This window comes from Fistularia commersonii, unplaced genomic scaffold, assembly GCF_037954325.1.
Source record: "Fistularia commersonii isolate RoL2024-O1a breed Wild unplaced genomic scaffold, RoL_Fcom_v1.0 HiC_scaffold_41, whole genome shotgun sequence".
Taxonomy (NCBI): Eukaryota; Metazoa; Chordata; class Actinopteri; order Syngnathiformes; family Fistulariidae; genus Fistularia; species Fistularia commersonii.
The window spans coordinates 150,001-155,000 of NW_028233999.1; positions in this window are offsets into that span (position 1 = coordinate 150,001).

Below are 5,000 nucleotides of genomic sequence, written 5' to 3' on the forward strand. Positions count from 1 at the left end.
ATTTTTCCATAAGTTTTAAGGATTTTTTTTTTATAATTCAAAATCGTTTATGAAGAAATTAAAATTTGGGGAACAGTTTTGCATTCTGTTTTTGTGAATGAAGAACTTGGCCAGGCCAGGAGATCTGTGAGTTACCCCTCAATACCGGCTGGGTCTTTTACGGAGGAATAATATGTGTGGCACGTCTCTTGCTTTGCAGAACTGGAAGAAGTTAAGTTTATTATGCTAGACAAAAAAAGAAATTGAAAGGAAATAATTAAATAAATAGATAGACAAATGAAATTAAAAACGAAAAAAAAAAATAGGAGAAACATTACTTCCGCTCCTCCAATCCTCTGTTTCTCAGCTCCACCGCTCCTCCGCTATTGGCCCTGGTACCCCCGATCCTCCGAACTCAGGCGAATTGCGTGACGTGCTTCTGCTATTCTCCGCTCGTCCGCTTTTTCCGCTTTGGGGCTTGGAACCCCTGAACCGCTGGACATAAGCGAATCACGGGCAGGATTTCTGCCCTCCTCCGCTCCTCCACTCATCCGGTACAGGCCCTGGTACTCCATGTCCGCGACCCCCTCCACCTTAACAAACTGTCACAAACACACACACACACACACACACATATACACACGCACACAAACACACTTACACACACCTTAACTCATCATAGCTGTGCTAATAGCATTAGCCAAAACACATCCACAAGCACACAAACATGATCTCATCCACTCATTCACATGTGTGTGCCCAGAGGTCCGGGAGCTCCATGTTGTAAATGGGCGGTACTTTTACCTATAGGTGGCGCTACTGCTATATCAGTGTGTTACGTCTGTGTGTTTTTGCGTCTTAACAAAGGAAGAAGAACGTTCCGTGATTTTTTCTTTCATGCTGCCTGCAATAAAGTTTGTTCTTAAAATACAATAGGTTATGGGCCCAGAGTGTCTCTAAAAGGCTGGATTACACTGAATATTTTGTGTGATAGTGAACAGTATTGTGGGAACTCACAATGGAGGACAAGCTGTTTATCGACAAGCTGAGCGGACCGGAGAATTGGGCAACGTGGAAGTTTCAAATGGAACATCTGCTAAAGGCTAAAGGACTGTGGCGAATGCTAACAGAGGAAGACACATTAGCCCCAGATGCTAACGCAGCAGCACAGGGTGAGTTCACGAAACAGAGAGAGAAAGCGTTCTCTGTGTTAGTGCTCAATGTAAGTTCATCCCTGTTGTACCTGATTACAAACTGTAAGACTCCCAAAGAAGTGTGGACTACACTGAAAGATATTTTTGAAAGAGACACGCTGGCAAATAAACTATTTCTGAAGAAGAAATATTTCAGGTGCGAAATGAAGGAAGGAGATGGTTTGACTGAGCACCTCAAACAAATGAAAGAACTGACTGACCAGTTATCAGCAATAGGAGCTGTAATTGAAGAGGAAGACCAAATTGTAACATTGTTGGGAAGTTTACCACCAAGTTACGCTACAGTTGTCACTGCACTGGAAACAAAGATTGACAACCTGACACTCAAATTTGTTCAACAAGCGTTAATCGATGAGGAACAAAAGCGAGTGAATGCTAATGATTACAGTGGTGGTCCTTCAGGTGGTGCAGCAGCAATGTCATCACAGGTGTGTGGCAATCTGCAGGATCGCTCCAAAGCAGTGGGAGCAGGACAAAGCACGTGGAGATGCTATAAATGTGGGAAGGAAGGCCACATTAAACGTGACTGTCCAAGCTGGAAAAACAAATCAAAAAAGAAAATCCACAAAGCTAAAAATGTGGCGTGTGAGGATGAGGATGGTTCATCTGAAAGTGCCTTTGTAGCTAGAAGGGAAAGCTCAGAAAAACCACATCAGTTTGAGTGGTTAATTGATTCTGGAGCATCAAAGCACATGACATGCGAGCAAGGAATTCTTAAGGAATACCAGCAGTTCTCAAAAGAACAGTCAGTGAAGCTCGGTGACGGCAGGGTGGTTGATGCCCTGGGAATTGGAAATGTCAACATGACAATGACCTTCAAGTCAAGCAGGGTAAAAAATGCTACGATGTATGATGTGCTGCATGTTCCAAAACTTTCTGGGAATTTATTCTCAGTGGGAGCTGCCACCAAAAAGGGAAATACGGTTCAGTTTAAGAGGTCCTGCTGCTACATTCGTGGAAAAGATGGAACTCTTAAAGGAATGGGAACACGAAGAGCTGATGGACTATATCAGCTAGATGTGAAAGGAAATGAATCAGTCACTCACAGTGCATCAGTAGCTGCTATCTTGTGGCACCGGCGCCTCGGTCACACTACCAAGCTGAAGGAACTAAAAGGTCTGGTGAACGGAGTGGACTTCTCTGCAGACAAAGAAGTTCCCTTCTGTGAAGGATGTGTGGAGGGCAAGCTGGCTAAAAAGCCATTCAAGTCGATTGGAGAAATACGTTCCGAGCGCAAGATGCAGTTAATTCATCGTGATGTCTGTGGTCCCATGCAAACTGAATCTATAAGTGGATCCAAATATTTTGTGACTTTCACAGACGATTACTCAAGATGCTCCAAGGTATACTTCATGAAACAGAAGAATGAAGTGCTGTGTAAATTCAAGGAATTTGAGAAGACATTCACAAATGAGTGTGGACTAAGCATCCAGAGGCTGAGAACAGACAATGGTGGTGAGTACACCTCAAGGGAGTTTCAAGAATATTTGAAGGTTCAAGGCATCCACCATGAAATGACTGGACCTCACTCATCACAGCAAAACGGAGTTGCTGAAAGAAAAAATAGAACACTCGTTGAAGCAGCAAGGAGCATGTTGTCTCATGCTAAGTTACCAAAGATGTTCTGGGCAGAGGCTGTTGCCACAGCAGCTTACATACAGAACAGGCTGCCTACTTCTGTCCTGAAGGGAGAGACACCGTACCAGAGATGGTGTGGGAAAAAACCTAATGTGGGTCACATGAAGGTGTTTGGCTGTATTGCCTATGCACTTGTCCCAGATGAAGAGAGAAAGAAGCTGGACAAAAAGACTGTGAAGCCGCGCTTCGTGGGATATGCAAACAATGCCAGAGGCTATCGCCTGTACGATGAAGAGAAGAGGAGGATTCTGATCCGTCGAGATGTCGTCTTTGATGAATCCAACTTTAACTTGAAGCAGGAACCGAAAGTACACTGCACAGACACCGAGATAACTATGAAAATAGATGAGAGTGAAACAAAAAATGACGTAGTCACTGTTGAGAGCACTGTCAGAAAAAATGACAGAATCAGAAAGCCTCCAATAAGATTTGGATATGATGAGTTTGCTGATGTAGTGACTGTTGATCATTATGCAAACATGTGTTGCGTGATAGAGCCACTCTCACTAAAAGAGGCAATGGAGAGTCCTCATGCAAAAGACTGGCAGGAGGCAGCTGACTTGGAATATGAGTCACTGCTGGAAAACGAGACATGGGACTTAGTCGACTTGCCAAGAGACAGAAAGGCAGTAGGATCCAGATGGGTGTTCAAAGTCAAGCATCGCAGTGATGGAAGAGTGGAACGATACAAGTGTAGACTCGTTGCACAGGGCTACACACAGTTGTATGGCGCTGACTATGATGAAACGTTTTCACCAGTGGTACGATTTAGCTCTATTCGTACATTACTGTCCTTTGCTGTTCAAAAGGGTCTACATGTCCACCAGATGGATGTTGTAACTGCATTCCTCAATGGACACCTGGAAGAAGAAATATACATGGAGCAACCTGAGGGCTTCATCAAACCAGGGCAGGAACATCTGGTATGCAAACTAAAAAAATCAATCTATGGACTGAGACAGTCTCCTCGCTGTTGGAACAAGGCTTTTACGGAGTTCATGATGGAAATTGGATTCAAACAGAGCACATCAGACCCCTGCGTGTTTGTGAGATCAAGACAAGAGCTTGAAATACTAGCAGTTTACGTGGATGATTTGATCCTGATTACAGAGTCCACTGAGAGCATGGACGAGCTCAAAGCAGCTCTCAAGGAGTGCTACAAGATGAAAGACATGGGTGAGCTGTCCTACATCCCAGGCATCTCTGTCATCCAAGATAAAGAAAAGAATCGTATCATTCTTCAGCAGAAGCATTACATTGAAGCCATACTTCGGAAGTATGGAATGGATAATGCAAATCCTGTGGCAACTCCTGCAGATGCCAACGTCAGGCTAAAAAGGAGTGATGGTGTCAGTATGTCAGTGCACCAGCATACCTATCAGTCAATGGTTGGAAGTCTGCTGTATGCTGCCATGGCGACAAGACCGGACATAGCTCAAGCTGTGAGTGCTGTGTCGAAGTTCAATGCAAATCCAGATGCTTCACATCTGACTGCTGTAAAGAGGATACTTCGATACTTGAAAGGGACATTAAATCTTGCTCTGAAATATGAGAGCTCAGACTCCGGAGCTTTAATTGGATACTCGGATGCTGACCGGGCTGGAGATCAAGATGATCGCCGGTCAACAACAGGCGACATCTTCCTTCTGAGTGGAGGAGCAGTAAGCTGGCTCAGCAAGAAACAATCAACAGTAGCACTTTCAACAGCAGAAGCTGAATACATCTCACTCAGTCAAGCAGCTCAAGAAGGAATCTGGCTGAAACGACTACTGTGTGATCTCGGTGTAGAGTCTGTGTCCACAGTGATCCTTGAAGATAACCAAGGAGCCATCGCAATTGCAAAGAATCCTGTAAATCACTCCAGGACCAAACACATAGACATTCGCTACCACTATATCCGTGAATGTGTGCAGAATGGACAAATTGAACTGCGATATTGTCCAACAAATGATATGAAAGCGGATATCTTTACCAAGCCACTCGGTAGACAGAGATTTGAATATCTCAGGGGCGAGATCGGACTCTTTTTTGTTTAAAAATGCTTGACAGGTGTACGAAGAACGCTGCCGAGTCAAAGCGATTTCTAAAAAATGTGAAAAAGAGTTCCAGTATAACCAATGTGATAGGAATACTGTCTTAAAAATGGGGTGTTAAACAAGTTTACAGTTT